At 47.7% G+C, this 19256-nt stretch overlaps 1 protein-coding gene across 8 annotated transcripts in view; it reads right to left on the bottom strand.

The window, feature by feature from the left end:
* Positions 1–19256, bottom strand: part of BCL11A (BCL11 transcription factor A) — a 96184-nt gene that overhangs the window by 16343 nt on the left and 60585 nt on the right. The window lies entirely within an intron of this gene.

The raw sequence follows: 19256 nt of genomic DNA on the forward strand, positions 1-19256 counted from the left end.
TACATTTACTTTACGTTAAAGACAAGCCCAAGCAAAAACAACACACTAATAGGAAACAAATAGGTTCATAAATCATTCCCTCTTGGAACACAGTCCCAGTCTCCTTTCCATGTCCCACTGCCCCCTCTGCCGAGGCTGTAGTTATGACAGCACCTTCAATGACAGGGAAACCTTAGGCATGTCAGGCCCAAGTTGGGCCGCACTCCAGGCTTCTCTATCAGTGGAGTGCCCCATACAGGTACAAAGCCATGGAGAACAGAGGTTAGACTTCTGAAGTTAAAATAACTTTGGCCAATTCTCACCATGAGAGTGAGGAATCCTCCCATTAAATGACGGGAGGAGAGAACCAATTTTCCGATATAGAGGAACCTAGTAGAGGCGGCCGACCTTCTCCATTCTACTGTACCTTGTTGCACTCTGATGAGGAAAAATGACTTCTCCCGCTAATAAAACATACATCTAGCAGTAAATCAAGCATTTCTAGCACCAAAATTTTTGTGAGAAAGGAAATATTTGGTTTGTGCAACCTGGGGATTATATATAGGGTGGGTGTGGTGAGTTCCCAGCTTCTCTAAGTGCACCTTGAGCTAACCAGGCACGCGGAGGTCAAGCCCTCAGAGGGCAAACGGAGCAGGCAGCGCTCAGTGTACTCTAGAGGGTTGGAGTTTGTGATGGTTGGGGGAGGCAGGAAAGAAGAGAAACAGACTTTGATGGCGAGTAAACAGAGTGTGTTCTCCACTAGCTTACTATTAAGAGCACTTAAAAGTGTTGTTGGACTCCAGGACAGCCGGGCTCACGTGTAATATACACCCTATTCTCCTTACACAGATCACATCACCCAGAACGGCCCAGGCAGGCGGCACAAGGTTTCCCTTCATGAGGACCTGGTGGCTAACAATGGCGTGGGGCTCACGGAAGCTCTTCCACGAACAAGACAGCAGAAGTCTGTTGTCACCAGGGCGGCAAAAGGAGCCTGCTGTGGAGGCTCCACCCAGCCCAAGACCATCTATAGAGGCATGTCTTCCACTCCGACCCGAAACAAAATAAATGCTGCAAAATGAGCCAGCAGAAGTAGGAACACTGGACTCAAAAAAAAAAAAAAAAGTATGTCTCCATTTGACTGTTTGTGTTGAATGAATTGAGAGTATAGGGTAGAATTAACCGCAGATTTTGTCAGTGTTTTTTGATGAAAAATCCGAGAACTCATTTTTCCACTTGTTCTTACCTTGGCTATTTAGTAACTGTTTGTAAACAAGACTAAAACCCTGTTCTTAGGCAATCCACACAACTGAGGTACCTCTGTGACCCCAGCGTGAAAGCATCAAGGTACTTGAACCTTGTAGGGAAATTAGGGAGAGTCTAATTTCAAATTCCCCGCCACTCACTCTGAGCAGAGACCCTGAGGTGACCCAAAAGGCCTCCAGCAAGAAATGGGAGAACTGTTAACCTAAATCCAGGCCTGACGGCTTGCACATCTCTCTGGTTGGCAAACCTGCCCACAAGCCCGGTGGCCCTGTTTCCCACAGCACCAGGCCACACGGCACTGTGAGGGCTCATCACGGAGAGTGCTGAGTACCTGGCCCCATGGTTCGGTTTGGTTTGGTTTGGTGTGGTTTGGTGTGGTGTGGGTTTTCTGAGTTGTAAAAAGCCTGAGAGGTCATCAAATCCATGCCTTCGTGTTAGGGATGAGGAAACTAAGACCCTGAGAAACTAAGTGACTGGCCCATGGCTATACTGGTGCCACGAAGCAAAGATGAGAATTAGCCCCCTGACTCCTCATCCAGTGCTCTTTCCTGGGATGTCCATCTATCTCCTCCCTCCGCCGTTCCTGCTCTGGTCTTCACTACCAAGGGCCAGAGAGGAAGGCTCTCCTTCTCCTGACCCATTAGGAGAGACAACCTCTTGTGACCTCTTGAGCGACGGTGCAGCCCAAAGGTGTTGAGTGGGCCTTTTGAAGGGTCCAAGTGAACTGACTTGGTTTCAGAACTGGACAATAACACCTGATCTGCTTCCCGTGACTCTCGGCTCAACCCCACTGCTTCCACCCCCTACCTCTGCTTCCCCTGTACAGTTAGCCAGCTGAAGAGAAACAAGCCGTTCCTGCCAGCCTAACAAACCGCTGACATTGTCTTTGTCAGACAAACTCACACTGGAGTTTCTCTTCCTCCAGGAAGCTCCCGAGCGCAGGCAGCGGGAAAGCCCAGCTGCCTCTGCCGCCTCCCCACTGAACATCACAGCCACAGCGCTCTCCTGGGCAAGGGGCATCGACATCCCCACAGGAAATGGAGATGCTAAACTGTTAATAGCCTCCCTAGGGTTTAACTTCTTGCTATGATGCTTTCAATTATTTCATCACAGTTTAGGCAGAGTAAAGCTTCACAATCAATGCTTCTAAGCATCACCCTCAAAGTGCAGCTCTGCCTTCCCAGACGACCCCTGACTGAAGGCTCTTCTCCCACCTGCACTGTCATTCTCCCCAGGCAGAGGTGGGCTTGGGCAGCTGGCTAGGAAGCGGGTGGTCCAGCTATGCTCTCTGTGTTTCCTTGGTGGTAATCTCAGGGCAGAGGTTCTCAAAGCGCAGACCCAGGCGCAGCATCAGCATCACCTGGAACTTGTTGGAAGTGCACATTCTCAGGCCCCACCTTAGCCCTACTGAATCAGAAACAGGGCCCAGGGTCAGGGGGCAGCACTCTGTGTTTAGCAAGCCCTCCAGGTGATTGAGCACAACTCAGCTTTACAGGTCCCATCTCTGGGTAAAAGGAGGAGGCATGGAAGCTGGAAGATCTGACGTTCCCCTGACAGAGACCCATGGACTGGGAGGCTCTGTCCCTTCTGTCTGGGAATCACCTCACTGGGTTGACCAGCACAGGCAAGAGGCCCTGGCTCTCTCCATCAAGCAGGGAATGTTCTTTGCATAAGACAACATCCCAACCAGCTCACCCCAGGCAGGTGGCATCCCCACCACTTCTGTAAAAGCTGAAATGTTGGAAGCTATGGCTCCTGCACGGACGGAGTGAGAACTGGACTCCTGCTTCCCTACCCAGGCTCTCAGAGGTGGCACGGCTCTCTTCTGAATCAACCTTTTAAATGCCTCGACTCCTCTGGTGAAAGGTGTTTTAACCTGTTCTGTTTCACCAAGGTTTCTTCCGATGCAGCACATCTGCTTGGGGCCTCAGACTGCCTTATGTTCTGTCAGGCTGCAGTGTTTCCTAATGGCTGAATAAGAAATAGTGAATTCTTTTCAGGGATCATTAAAAATATGCAACGAATTGGGTAGGATTTTGATTCAATGTTACACTTTGGTCCCTGTACATTTCTGTATACATTGAGTCCCAACTTTCGATGCACAGCTCTATAAGCCCAGTTGGATGTCCCTGGAATTTAAGGTTACTAAATCAAGTTTTACGTTTCCTCAAGAACATCTCCAAGATCCCTTTACTACTGGCATACTATTGATTTCTGAAATTAATCAGTGGGTGTATAATACATCTACATGACTGTCTACTAATCACCGAGTAATACTGCTCACCTAGAAATGTGCCCAAACAGTGAAGCACAAGGCGTCATTTCCAACACACTAATGACTGCCTTGCATGTCCAGCTTTCACCAGGCATTAAAGCCCCAGGCCTCTCTAGGAATAAGTACACAGACGTACAGAGGATTGCTCTTCACTAAAATGTATGTGTACATACACATATTTTTTCTTAAGCTTATATTTTTACATAACTTCCTTGTTTTTACAATGAGACAGGGCACAAAAGAAGTCAAGCTGTCCCCAAGAAGAATGGCTACCTTCTGAAGCTGTGACCTCCTTTCCACCCCGAATCTTCAAGAAGAGAAGGATGCCAACCCACCATAATAGAGAGGGATCGCTGCACTGGGGACAGGCCAAAATAAAGGACCATTACCACCCCTTCCAGCTCCAAGATTCTCAAGTCTTCTCCCCACCCAGTCAGGAACTAACTTCTGGACTGCACTTAAAAGGCATCCTGAAAGTCTGTAAAGTTCCCTGAAAGAACCAATTCCAGTTCAAGCAGTATCACTGGATCCGAGTCACAAAAATAACAACAGTGCCACTAGTCTGGAGAGAGGCTTCTTTAACCAAAAGCAAATCCACCGAACATCTTTCTAGCTCTGGACCCTCAGTTTACAATGGATGACGGCTCTCCTCTGTCAGATGCGGTTACTCACCAGCATCCTAGAGAGCACGCACAAGCTCTGCCTGCACCTTGAGTCACGTCAGTGTCCACTGAGCATGTGCCAGCTTTATCACCGTTAACAGACTCCTCAATCCATCTTCCAACATAATCAAACTCACTTTCCCTTTTGTCCTATACATAAACGTTCCCATGAGCATTTTTTCCATCCCTGCTTCTTACTAGCTAAGGTTTTACCAAATCGTGGTGCTCTTCAAAAAGTGCATCCTCCTGGCTGGTGTAGCTCAGTGGATTGAGCGCGGGCCTGCGAACCACATGATCGCGGTTCGATTCCCAGTCAGGGCACATGCTTGGGTTGCAGGCCAGTTCCCAGCAGGGGACTCACGAGAGGCAACCATACATTGATATTTCTCTCCATCTCTCCTTCCCTTCCCCTTTAAAGATAAATAAATAAAATCTTTTTTAAAAAAAGTGCATCCTGTAAGATGCACTCACTAAATGAAAGCGAGAAAGAATTCTACAGATGCCACACTACAGAATTTCTGCACTGAAACTTGGCCATGGTTCTTATTATATTCCTTGGTGCTTACTTCATCAGTGGCTTTAATTTCATCAACCACTCGTTTTTCTCTTTGGGCCAATTCTGTCCTCTCAGAGCCTGCATCATCTGAACAACGTGTTACTAACCTCACCTCAAGAGTTCTCACCCTACACATCCACTCTATGAAGGGGGGATGAAGAGACGACATCTTTCATGCCCCTTTATCTATAAAAATGCAAAAAATGCACACCACCAATCTGTCAGGCCTAAACAAAATTTTCTGCAATCTGTGTCTTTAACAGAAGCAAAGCACATAATTCAAAAAAAAAAAAAAAAAGAGCTCGCTTTTCTGAAGAATAACTAAGCCAAAGACATTGTGTTCCATCTTTGTGTTGAAATGCAGATTTCCCACTAAAAGGCAAATCCTTCATTTCAAAAGGTTGAATAGGATGCTACTTAAAAAAAGAATTCCAGCTGGTTAAATTTAGAGTGTTGAAAAAAGTTCATTCCAATAATATTCTTTGGCTCTGGGCCCAAAGTATTTTCACTTGATCGTGAATTAGATAAATTTTTATTACACATTACATGTTTGCCTTAGAGTGGTAGAACTTACTGAGGAGACTGGAAGGGCAGCTGCATAGAAAGACAAATTGTCTTAAGACAGTTTTTTTTTTATTTGTTTAACTGTGTACTTCACTATGCAAAACATATGTACCCAGGATGAATTCCATTCATTCATTCTTTCATGCATACACATTCAACAATTATTCACCAAATGCCTTACTGCCGCCCAAAGCAGTGGGTCAGCCTCTGTGGTTAGCACCAGGGAAATCCAAACTACAGGAGCCTTCAACTAGAAGAGAAGATAAGGCCTGGACAGAACTCTCTCTGCTCCAATGTAGAAAGTGTGTCACCAGAGAGGTACAGATAAACTGTTGAGCCGATTCAAAGGAAGAAAAATTACTTCCATTTGGAAGAGGGGGGAGTGGATTTAGAGACGTGGTAACTTAGGAACCAGACCTGGAGAGTCAAGAGGAAGGACTTTCTAGACAAAAGAAAACACAGGTTCAGATGCCCAGAGAGAAGCAGAGCCCAAACTGCGCACAAAGCAAGTGGGGCCCAACAGGAAGTGACTTTTAAATCAAAATATTGTGCATTGATTCCTTTGGTTGACAACCAAGGATGTGGCCATCTACTTGGCCCTCTGAGGACTTCTGTGACATCTTCAGCTGTCACAAGCTGCTAGTTTAAAATACCATGTTTTTCTTAAAATCAGGGACACAGCCACATGGACTCTTGTGAAACTCCATGAAAGTTCGTCTGTCCTGCTTGGTCTTCCTCCACCTCAGTTTTCTTCCCCTGATGAATGGTGACATCCAAAGGCACAATTCACTGTGGCTTATCCCTCTGAGTCAGACAAACAAGTGTTGATAGCCCTGCTCTTCTTTGCAATCCTGCCTCCCTGGCTTAAATAATCTATTTCAGATGTATCATTGCAAGTTTAAGATGGGCTTGTACTTGCTGACATATTTTCAACAAATGACTGTGCAAGAAATGCAGAGATTTTTCCTATACTGCTTTGTCTCTTCAATCATCAACTTGACCTTCCCTCCAAAATCTGCCTCTTCCTTCTTTCTCTTCTCCTCGAGAGTGTGTGTGTTGGGGGGAGGGGGGGGCACGCAGGGGGTGGTCACCTTACTGCTGCCGAGTCTTTATTTCAGGATTTTGTTTGTGCATGATGAAGTGTGCTTGTGTGTACAGGCTGGCCTCTACCTGAGTTAGTTTTCAGGTTATTGGGGGAGGGTACTGGGGAACTACTTTTAAAGGTGCCCTTGCCCAGTGCATTCCCCGATGAGTCCCACTGAACCTCACTCTCCAGATTCTTCTCTTCCTTTAGGATGTAAGGGACTCAGTCCTCTAGAGAGACTGCTGGAGCAGGAACCCAGTTCTTCAGCCCCAACTCTGCCACTCACCAGCTGTTCGTGATCTTGAGTAAATCTCTTCCCCATTCTGGCCCTAAGTTTTCTCATCTTTAAAAAGAGAAGACTGGCTGAGGTGAATGACTTCTCTTTTCTGTTCCCTACACTAGTTGCAATCTCCTTGGGACCAGTTCGAGGGCAGGAGACTTGGACAAATTTAAGAGACCTACTATGGGCCATTCCAGAAGCCGGCCCAGATGGGCCTGTGCCCCCTTGTGAACTTGCACAGATCTGTAGGGACCTACAGACCTGTGTGGGCTGGGGTCTGTCCCCACGTTCATTCTTAGATTCAGAGTGTAAACCTGGTAGTGGATTTCGGGTACCATCTTGCACAGCTCACCTGCCTGGGCGTCGAGGAGGAAACAAACCTAAGTGGGTCCTGAGCCAAAGAGGCCGAAGGTCAGAGAGAACCAGGAAGAAACTTCCCACAAACTCAGGCTAAATGTCAAGGGGAGAGGTGTCTGCTGCTCATGCCCAAAGGCCAGTGGCAGAGCTTGGCCTCATGCCAGAGCCTGACACCCACTGCTCATGAGGGTACATGCTGGACTCTAAGAAGAGCCAAGAGTTCTAACCCAGCCACCTCAAACCAGGGGGCCAGGTCCCAGCGTCATGTGGTCCTTGCCCTCTACCAATGTGAAGGGTTCCTGGAAAGTCATGTGTAAAATGGGTGTCTATAACGTGAATCTCGCTGGCTAACTGACGTGATTTCAGAGATGTTTCATCACCCTTCCAGGCTCATCGAGAATTGGCAGGGCTTCTAACAGTTTACCTTTTAAGAGCTTCTTCCTCCACCCCCTCCCCAACCTCTCTGTCAAGTAGTTAATGATCTGTAAACAAACACTTTAAATTCAGTGGGGGAGCTCACTATTTAAAGAAACCCTGTGGCGAAACCTTTTGAAAAGTTAACAATCTTTCTGTAATGTGAAAAATCACCCTCTAATTTACCCGTTTCCATTGGTGAGATTTTGGTGTGTATTGGGCTTTCTTCAGGTAGGGCTCAACTTGAAGCACCTTTGTGGTTAGAAGAAGAGGTGAGGGACAAAGAAAGCTGGCCAGGATGGGGTTTCTCACCCGAATTGTCCAGCCTCATACAAATGTTCAAAGGCTCCACACGTGCCTCTCTACCCTACCTGAGAAATAAATGAAGAGAAGGGTGGAAAAGCGTAGTCCTGGACACCTGGGAAGCTTTGAAAACCACACGAGCGCCTCCTGATTTAAGGATTATTAGATGCCGGTGGAATGAGCACTGTCAACTGGGGCTGAAAAGGCACTCGGGCTGTCAAGACGGATCCCATGAGACCGACCACTTGCTTAGCAAACATTTAATTCTGATAACACCACCCTGGGCAGCGAAGAACTTGTCTATCAAAGCCGACAGAACACGCGACTCCCAAATTCCTCTGAAGAGGCCTCCCCAAGCCTTTTTATCAGCGTCTACTCCCAACAAACGTAATTAATGCCTCTCTCTCACTGTTTTCACCAGTCTCGAGAAAACACCAGAACAAGCTTCAGAGAGCCAAGCTCAGCCCTTATAAAAAGACCCTTGACATTTTCAGGTGTTCTTGGTACTCTAGGAGGCCGTGGGCCAAGCGGGGACACGGGTGCTGCTGGAGTGATAGAGACAGGAGGCTCGGCTGGAAGACAGGAGGCTCGGCTGGAAGACGGGAGCAGACCCAGGAAGCCCTGCAACCCCGTGAGCTGCGGAGTTTCCTGCTCTCATTTCCCAGAATGAACGGTCTGTGCAGCCGTCCACAGCGAAGGGCCCAGGAGTCCAGGCAGCCTGGGGAAGGCTCTGTCCAGCCTCCAAGCCTGGCCCTTCCTGAGGAAGTATGTCCGTCCTGGCCTCTGTGGGAGGCTCCACCCGCTGCTTCCCAAAGCCTTTTCCTCACATTCTGGCACCACAGCAATCCTGTGGAGGTGACATTAGGCGTTATCCTCACCTCTCCAGCCATGATGTGGAAATTCTTAGGAACGTCCTACAGATGCTGTGAGGGCAGGGCTGGAACTCAGTGTCCTGCCCACCTTCCTGGGGACCAAGCTTTGCCCCTTGTCACCACTCCCCTCAGGTCCCCTTGGGGTGGCCCAAGGCAGAGTGAGTTGCCCAGGTGGCGTCCTGGGACTAGAAAGTGGTGTGTGTGCACCAGAGAGCATGGGAAAGGCACACTCGACCAGCCTAATGCTCTGTGACAAGCTTGGCCAAGAGATTCTTAGAACTAGAACTGGCCATTTTCCAGAATGAAAACCTATTATGTCCTATGGTTAACAGAACCGCTCAGAAATTATGAGAACTAATTTAAGGCTTCAAAGCTCTACACACTTTTTTAAAAAATGGTCTAGCAGGTCAGGCTCTGACATTTCTTCAGGAACAAAACTAGGCTGCCCTCTCGCCCGAGGTGAGATTGAATCAAGGAGGGTTCTGGTGATGTGAGGCCAGGCCTTGTCCCAAGGCAGTGAGTGCTTCTTTCAAAAACAGGCCTCTGCCTGCCCACCAGCCCCCCCACCCCAGCTCCGCCACCGTCCCCTCAGTCCCCTGGCACCGTCCCTGCTCCAGGGCACACAGCAGCCCGGCTCCGGCCTCAGTCCTAACCTCTCTTCAGAGTCCCACAGAACAAAGGCGAGGCAGAAACAGTCTACTTATATGAGGCCTGTTTTCTTGGCTTCATCATTATTCTTCTGGCTTTCCAACCCATTCCTAATCCTTCATGTATACCAGTGACCAACCTGGAAAGAGTTTCCTGAGTAAAAAAGAAATGCCTACACCTATAATCTGTAATCGTTCAAGAGGTCCCAACCCAGCCACAGAATGGGTGCTGCTGGCTGTTCTCGGGTTTATTAATTCCGTTGATTCGATGGGGGTAACCCCTGAAGTTATCAGACGTCCATCCCCACAAGCCCCTCCCACCGAGAACGCATCCATCTCAGCTCCTTTCCGAGTATTGGACAGGTCCACGGCGAACTCAGTTCACGGGGACCTGGCCTCACTGCACAAAGGGTCCACAATCCCCCTTCTCCTTCCCCGCAGGCATCAAGGCAGCTGAAGGAATCCCAGACTATAGAGGAGAGGCCAGGATCGTTTTCCATTTTGAGTCTTGCTAAGATTCAATGAGATTCTTCAATCAAGAGCTCTCACATCTACTAGCAACAGGAGACACTGCACTCTCCCTAACAAGCCCCTCAGGCTGAAATCCTTTTGCTTCCAGAACCTCAACTTTCGACTGCTGGGTAGAAAGGCCCGTCTGTCACAGGCCCCCAGATCTGCACCGCCACCGCTCCAACCCTGTCAGGCAGTGGGGAGTGTGGACAGCAGGGCTGACACTGTTTCAAAGAGGCCGACCAGGCAAGAACCGTCCTGTACTCCTGCCCCGGCTCTAATGCAATAAAATGTCTTTTATCAGTGTAATTCAAGGCAAAAAGTCAAGGGTCTGTCACCGTTTTAAAGAGGCTTATTACATGGCCACAAAAATTTGCCTCAGGCTCAAACCTGGCATGTAAGGTATCAGCGTGGGACAGGTTCTTTTGATTTGATTTTATTTTCTTACAAAATCCGAAAATGAAACGCTTCTGTCCCTCCCTTCCACCAACCGTTTTTTGATTTATGGAGAGGAGGAAAGAAATCTGAAGTTGACAGGTTGGGACAACTCCACTCAGCTTTCTTACTCAAAAGCTGCTTTTGTTAAACCATACTTTGCATTTATGGCCTGCGGCTCTTGGCTGACGCTGGGGCAGCTCCTCCAGTGCGGAGCAGGCTGCGGACTTCCCCGGAAGGAGGCCCCGCTGAGGTTCCTGGGGAGCAACGCAGCTCTGGGGGCTGGGGACACGAAGGCCCCTGGTTAGACAATATCTAGGCTGGCGAGGACATGCCACTATCTGTCCCCCGCTCTCCACTACGTTTCTCTTGGGTCCAGGACTGCATGCGATCACCTCGAATCCGCCAGCACCAGGAGTCCCCCAGCTGAAGTCCAAGCCTTCTAAGAACCAAGACTGTACTGCCTACTTCTTAACTCCCAGCACCATTCTGGGCAAAGAGCCTTCAGTAAATACTCAGAAATTGAGGGCTGCTCAGTGGACTTTTCTTTCCACTAGAGAGCCGTTTATTCTGAATGACCCAGCTGGAAAAGCGGCCACACAGCCAGCAGTGACCAGGGGATCCTTCCCTTCCTGAAGTCGTTGAGGTCTCTTCAGTAAATGATTCACTAACCAAGGAACCTCCAGATCGGCCTTGACCCAAGATGTGATTACAGCCCCTTGAAAGTAGCTGTTGGCCCGTCAGTTCACTGCACAGTTTTGGCGTTCTGTAATTGTACATTTACTCAATGGTTGTTATGGACAATCAGGTTGTTAATCATTCACTTTCCAAATGCTGTGTAATTACACAGTTAGAAGAGTTACACTAGATGTCAAATTTCCTTATGTCTTCTGATGAATTGGGCCCAGATTACCTAGTCTGGTTCCCTTTCCTCTCCTTCTCTCAAATTTTTTTCAGAATCCCTCATGCTTTTCCCTCTATTCTTATGCCCCACTACAACCCAACTTCTGCCCTAAGTGGAAGCACAGTGTGAGGTCCTTCAGTTCAAAAATCCTACACAGAACTCATAGTTTTGCTCCACTAAAAAGGCTTTTAAAACAAGGTTGGAAAGCTAGCTGTGGCAGGCACACTAAAGGCTGGCCGGGTGACCTCACCTGTCTCACTGCCTCAGATGCAGGAGAACACCTGAGCCACTCACACCTCATCACCCAAGTTGCACCAGATGCTAGCACTGCCCAGTGGAGGCTCCAAGGAGAAGGAATGCAAAGCCCTGCTGTGCTCTGTGAGGTCAGGGCATCTGCGCCGGGTCACTGGCAAGAGCCTCAGAATATAAAACTACATGGGCTTAGGAGACAACCCCAACAGAGAACCCACCTCTGCTTGGGACACCCTGAAAACAATGGAGCAGGGATCGTAGAAAAAGTAAGAACAGCCAGAGCCCAGGGCCTCCTATCTGTCTCCCAAGGGCCCTTTGCACCTCTGCCCTGTGGTTTTAATACACACCCACCACAAGCATACAACCTGCTTTCAAGGGTCAAAATAATGTCTGCTCCCCAGTAGGCTACTGTGGTCAGCTGACCTGGCTCATCCCAGACTGGAACTGAAGCCACCAGGCCACAAGCTACAGGGCCTGGCAGGGAAACATAGGTAAGACAAGGGCCCTTGAGCACAGCTGGTAAAGGAGAAGAGGGAACAAAGGTGACAGGGTTGTCCCCACCCAGCTCCCGGCTAAGAATCATTGTAGCTGAGACAGTGTTTCTTCTCCATGCTAATGGGTTGCTAGTTTTTTACCCCATTTTTTAAATCTTCCACCCCCTACCTACATCTTTCTCCAACATCCTCCAGCACACACAACCCAGGGCTCTAGCACTTTTAATTTAAAGGTGCTGGGTTTCCCACCTGCCCCTCCCCCAAGATTAGATTAATTTTCTGACAGGCCCCCAATACATTTTTTATTGTGGTGGGAAGTAAATTGGGAAAAGCCTGGACAGGGAGCCAACCACACAGAAAATTCTTGAACTCGTGAAATCCATCTACATAGAATGTCTCCTGAACCCTATAGTCCATCCTAAGCTTCGTGTCAAAGAACCTGAAGGGACTCCCATTTCCCAGCTGAAGGTGTGGCTGTCACTTTCAGGCCTCACAACCCCACCCACCAGGGGCACTCCTGCTGCCCAGAGTGGGGACAGGCTGGTTATGGGAGATTTCTACACGTTTAGAACATTTGGGACCCTTCTCTCTAGGGTTTAGTTTGGTTGGCATTTTTGCATTGTTTACCCAGGTTGTGGTTTCTTTTCCTCCACAAGAAAAATAAGTCGGGAGCTGTATTTGTTTCCTGTCCACACACAGAAGGAGAGAGTGCGGTGGAGGAGGTGTGTGGGGAGCAGGCTGGTAGGGAGCAGGGACAAGAATATCCGGAATTGGAGAAAAGTGAGAAATGGAGCTTTTTCTTGGCTTCCAAACAGTTGTAATTTCTACTGCCACTGCTTAGATCCTGGGCGGGCACCAGGCATGGAGAGTGGGAAAGGGGGCATGTGACAACGTCGCAACAATTCAGGATTTGGCATTTAAATCCACAGGAAAACGAGAAATAGAGGGGCATCTTATTTATAGATTTGCAGATGAGTTGAATGAGATAACCAAAATGTACTTCTCGTGTATGCGAGGAGCAATTCCATTTTCAGACTTGGAAAGTTTCCCATAATTGAGTATCACCCAACCCCAGCAGCACGCTGCATCCCAAGGTTAAGATCAGCTTCCTGAAAATCGGGCAGAAGGCTGCTGCTTCGGTGGTAGCTCAAGAATTCTCCTTTGAAGGACAGGTTGGTACCATACTACATTTAACTGGATTCAGTTCATCTGATTATACAGTGCCTCGCTTTCTAGAATATGTAATCATCTCTTTCTGATGACATTTTAAATGTCCAAGTAGACAAATAATTGCAGCAATAATTGATAGCAGAGTCAAGCAGGAAGATCACTGATTGGCAGAGTCCCCACCGAAACAAATCTTTCTTTCAAACGTTATAGGAATGATGCTTAAATCTAACTTTTGCTAATAAATGCCCAAAATCTGATTTACTGATAAAGGCACTGGAAGAAAACCTGCACTTCAGCCTGTGATTACTTTGTGAGCTGTTGGAGAAGGATCAGGCAGCATGATTTATATTACCTGCTTTCCCATGAATAACTGCAAGGACAGTGTGTGTAGTTTGGGGAGAATCAACACGGGCAAGAGTAGTGTGTCTCCTAATGCTGCACCTCCTGAACAATGCTGGGCAACCATCAAGTGTACAGCCCTTTCCCCTCACATGCAGCCCTAGAAGAGAAATGGGCTGGGGTGGGGGTGCAAAGAAAGGGAGACACGCGAATGATCAGCTCAGCTCAGGTCTTTGAAAACTGGCTTCAATCCATACCTCAAACCAGGACTCAAGTTCCCCTGCCCCGTGCAAGGAGCCCTGGCCATGGTCAGGGGGCCTGGGCTCAGACAAAGGCCCAAGTGATGTTGGGCAAGTCCCGGGAAAGAGCCTCCACCTGCTTCCACCCCAGGTCTGTTTCTGCACCCAAGGTAGAACCCAAGTCGATTGTCTCCATCATGTGTTTTGATTGTAACATTCAAGTTGTTAACAGTTTGGGGAACTGCTTTCAACAACTCAGACCCTGAGGATGCTTGTCTCTGGGAAACAGCAAATGAACGAGCTGGCGTATTCGCAGACATAGATTACAGGAGGAAAATCTGAGACAGGAGGTGAATCTGAATGCTTCGACTGGCAACAAAGGCAAGAATTCAGAGAAGGGGGTCTCAACATTTGCCCAAAGCCCTGGAATGAGGATATCCTTTCATTTTTCTCCTATTTTCTGTTTTCTTTCCTTCCCTCCCTTCTTCCTTTCTTTTTTTCAAAGTGGAATGCCTTTCCCCCCTTGAATCTGAACCATTATAGGTGTGTTCAGTCTCATAGCTTCTGTTAAAAATCAGAAGCTTGTTAGATGTAATGATTATCTGCAGCGTGACACTCACCACAGACAAGGGGGCTTGTCAAACAGCCTTACTCTAATTTAGAGCTCCTCCGTTAATTAGAAAGCCCTCAGATTTTCTGCAAACGCAGGTCACTATCGACAGCTCGTGCTTTTGATGCTTTGCCTGTGACAGTTGTTGGGTTGCCCTTCTAAGGGCTGGCAGCGTTGTCCAAGCTCTGACAGTGTCAGAAAATTCGGTCACCACGGCCGCTTCGCAGGAAGTTACATGTAAGGTGACTGTCCACACACAGTCTGTTTCTCCACAGCCACCAAACCTGATGAAATTTGCATTCACATTCAGCTAAAAATAGTTCCCATTTCAATACTCTCTCCCTTCTGTCTTCTGCCTCTTCCTCTCTTTCTCACCTCTCTCTTTCTCCTTCCTCCCATCTTTCGAGCATCTCCCTTCTCTCACCTTCCTTCCCCCACCCCTCCCAGCCACCGGGGCCCTCTGCTAATGAAAATGGTCGTATTCACCAGAAGGGGAAGTAGGTCTCACAGATAAACCAAGTTGCTTTTTATTGAAACAGCAGTGATTGTGGAACAGAAACTGTCCCCCTCCTATTAAAAAAAATATTTCCTATTTTTTTGTGCCAGTCAGCTGCTGCACCTGGTGAGGTGGAGGTCAAGTCCACACTTCCAGCAATGCTCACGTGTTTTTCTCTTAAGGGAAGGGGGACCTTGAAGGGGGGTAAAAAGGAGGAGGAAGGAAGGGAAGGTTAACAGCTGAGGCTGAAGTTGTCCACCCTTATCACTCTTCCAATGTAAGGCCTCAAAATGATAGGGATTCCCACTTAGGAATAACTTATTACCAGATATGTGCTGGGAGGAGGGGGCAGTGCTGATGTGTCCATGACCGTACGTGTGAGTGAACTTGTGTTTATTTCATCAAGTTCAAGCAAAAAAGGAAATCCTCTGTGGCACTTGACTAAGACTTGGCCAAAATAGAGACCAGTATTTAAATCAAAATAAGAAATGGAAGCACACTATTTGCACACTGCCCGCCCCCCGCCCCCACATGATTCCCAAGTTGACTCATCTCACCAAGCCAAACCCCAAGGTCCACAGCAGACGCAATTCTTCCTTGAGGTCTCCTCGAACAAATGCAGGAGGCTGTGGCTAAAGGGAGCCTGGCCTGGCAGTCGCTAGCCTATGAGATGCAATGGGCTGCGGTGGAGTGGGATGCCACGGGCTACGATTCACACGAACCCAGATTAGCTAAAGTCACAGCAAGTGGGCAGAGTGGGGCAAAGCAACCCCAGCAGGAATCACAAGGCCAGCATACTCAACAAGGGGCTGCTAACCCCACCTCCAGCCACATCTTGCTACTGACAGCTTGGTCATCAGCCTCCACACATCAGTCCCAGCAGAGCCCTTGGTACCATTAAGCTAGCTGAAAAAAACAAAACAAAACAAAACAAACAAAAAACCAGGATTACTTAGATCCTGCTTGTAAGGCAAAGAATAAGAAAAAAACCTAGACTGGAAAATAATCTGAAAAGTGGCAAAAGCTGATCAACTCATCTCAAAAGAAAAACCCTCCATCCATTGACAAAAATGCCGACTATTAGGTTCCCCAGAATTGCTCCAGCAACCTAGAGGTGTGAGAAACCACACTTGCTGCTCTGAGGTGAGAAGTGAAGGTGCCTTTCACTCGGGACTGTCAAACCTGGTCTTAAATGCAAGTGCTGCCCGTTATGAACAATGGGCTGGCCTCAGCTCAGAGAACACAAGTGTTTCCTTAACGTCACACAGCAATTCCAGGTCCCCCAGACAAACCCCTTCACCAAGTAGATTGCTACAAATATATATTGCTACACCTCATCCCCATTTTCAACAAGAGGGCTGAGGAGTATGACTACATTTTAGTGTTTCTCTCCCCTACTTTCTTTCTCCTGCCTCTGCTCTCCTTCCCACCCCACCCCACACACCAACCCCAACCCCTCACACACATGATCTGTTTAGTGTATTTAGGGATCTATTTCCATATCTACCCAATATTTCTAAGACCCTTGTTTTGTCAGCCGGCCAAGAGTAGAGGACAGCGGCAAGCTGTTCTCCATTCTGAAATGGACTTGACTGAAAGGCAGCTGAAGGGCAAGACATCCTGGGGAGACTGGCACTTGCACAGGTCACTGCCCTGTGGGTATACCAGGGCTCCTTTCCAGAGCATGACTTGTGATTTGTTCTCTCCCCCTCATATCAAATGGAGACGCCAATCACAGCTCTGAGAGCCCACCTAGCCCCACCTCAATTTAGCCTTCTTCTCACACAATGAGAATGGGCGGCCCAGTGCTAGAGTCCAATTTATGCACATTCATGCAATCAAGTACTGGGGTAAATGAGAAATTCAAGAAACCGGTACATCTCTCACACACACACACTTACTTTAACCTGTAATTTCTAAAGACCTACAATCTTTGATATTAAAAGAAAATGGCTACATCTAGCCTGGAAAAGCCTTGCAATTAATCATCCCTTTCTACACACAAGCCCTATGATAGACTTGGGGTCCTCAGGCTTTGAAATAAATAGTGCACAGAAATGGGCAACTTGAGGGATTAGTTGGCACATTATGACCAGACACATGGAAACTCCAGTTCAATGTCAGGATGGGGCCTGGAATTCCTTTCAGGAATCAGACAGTTGGCCAAGGCATCAAGGGGTGACAGAGAGGCAGCCAAGGCTCTTAAAATGAGGACATCCCTTCACAGGACATTCTACCCAAAGCCCTGTGAATGGTGCCCACGGGCAGCCTGAGACGAGTCGCTCGTCTCCCACACCTGGCCGTGGCTCTGCCCACAGCCCATTGCCCCTCTCACACATTCACCCTTTCCCTGCTGTCAGAAATGGAATCCGAACAAATTAACATTTAATTTTAAAATTACCATTCTCTCAGCATAAAAGAGGCTTGGGTAATTCAAAGCTGAGGCAAACACCCCTCCTGCATATCTAACTTAGCTACGCCGCCGATGGTTCCCAGGTTCCCAGGTCGACAATCAGTCGGTCTTCCGGGCTCAGTCCGTTATGTGCAGGGACCTCGGCCACAGGCAGGAGGGGGAGCCTGGCCTGCTACACCTCGCAGTGTGTGAAGTTCTAACCTTTTACCCATGTAATGATCTACTTAACATAATATTTTGTCTTTAATCAGAGAAAGAGTAAGATAATTTGATATCCCATAAAACTCCCTAACCTATATTTTGCAAGTCAATTACCCAGCGCTTGTGCGTTAATGTCGGCACACCTCACACTGCACCTCCAGGCAGGCGTTTGGGTGCCTGCGACCCACAACGCCACACACCGCAAGTGGAAGAAGAAAGCGCAGAGTGGGGCCGGGGGGAGTCCTGCAGGGGGCAGTTACATTTTTGTCATCTAAATGGAGAGTGGGCAATTGTCTTCTCAAACGGAGACTGTCTTCCCTTGGGGTCCTTGTGAAGGGCTATAAATACTAGAATATTCCAACCAACATTATATGCTTAAAAATGAACACAGACTCAAATTGAATTAAACTAAGTTATACTGTTATGAAATCCAAAGCAGAGAGGAACATGAAAAAAACCTCTTAGCTAATCCCCTTAAATTTAGCCTTCCTTTGGCAGGCAATCCATCCTTAATAAGGGTATTCAAAGTAACCATGTCTCGCTCCCTTATTTCGGAGCAATAGAATGCAAAAAGCGAGAGCCTTAATTTTAATGCATTTCCAGTCAACCATCCTATCTACGGAAGCTACAGAAAGGTGAAGACCTGAAATCTGGGTAAGAATTTGGTGGAAACCTATGAAGAGGAATGCGGACATGTGAAGCAAACAAAAAACACAGATTTTCCAACTCCAGCTGTCCAATAATGTCTGCCTCTGATGGTTTTATGACTCAGTTTCCCTTCTCTAAAATGGGATCGCTAACCAAATCTGCGGAAACATTTAAAAAACAACAACCACCAAAAAAGGATGTTGCCCTGGCTCATGTGGCTTAGCGGGTTGGGCATAAGCCCCGAAAACCGAAAGGTCACCGGTTCAATTCCTGATCAGGGCCCATGCCCGGTGTTGCTGCCAGTTCCCTGCTGGGGGTGTGTGTGAGAGGCAAGCAACCGATGTTTCTCTCCCTCTCTTTCTCCCTCCCTTCCCCTCTGTCTCTAAATAATACATAAGATCTTTAAGAAATGGATGTTACACTCTCAACCTGGTTTTCAAACCAATAATAGTACTTATACCACGTTTTCATTAGGCAGAAACATTAACCTCTTTCCAGAAGAGTCTGTCTGACTGGCTGTTAAAAGAGAATGCTTCTTTCATTCTAGGAACATGAGTAAATCTGGCTACTTCATCTACGCTTGTACAAGATACCTGAGTCATCGCTTTAACTATACAAGTTCTCCAAGAATTCCACCTCTGCGAGGAGGCAGAAGACCATCTCTGGAGGGTGTTGGGAAACACCACGATACCTCTTCTCCGTCCTTGGCCATCCAGTTACGCTCTGACAGCATTTAAAGATGACAGTACTTGGGGTAACAGGACAATGCCATAACAGGATTACAGCAAATGTGAAAGAAAGGACACGCGTAGGGATTGTCATTTAGGTAATGTCATCTATGATCAGTTTTTGTTTCATTTTTTGCTGACACAGAAGTCAGTACCACTTATACAATTCATTGTAAACCCTGTTATGGCTGTAAATAGTTTGCTTCTCCAATGAAAGGAAACATTTATTATACTGCAGGGGGATTCGGTGAAACTTTCTAGCTTGGCTGATGTAAAAATAACAAAATAATTTTCAAACCAATAACCAAAGATTCAATAATAGCCTGAAGTCACGACCACCCCAAATAAATTCACCTTCCAAGAAAGAAGAAAAATTGCTGTTGCTCGTCAACAGCAGGGGGCCAAGAGGGTTCTGAACGACGGCTTGAGCCCCCCCATGAAACTGCTGCTTCAGAGGCACTGGGGGAGATAAGGTGGAAACACCCACTAAATTCACACTGGAGGGCGCCCGCCAACCCTGGTCTGCCCGCCAACAGGGGCCTTGTCGGTCACCGACAC

This window comes from Sturnira hondurensis, unplaced genomic scaffold (genome assembly GCF_014824575.4).
Source record: "Sturnira hondurensis isolate 20B ecotype Veracruz unplaced genomic scaffold, ASM1482457v3 Scaffold0006413, whole genome shotgun sequence".
In the NCBI taxonomy this organism is placed as follows: Eukaryota; Metazoa; Chordata; class Mammalia; order Chiroptera; family Phyllostomidae; genus Sturnira; species Sturnira hondurensis.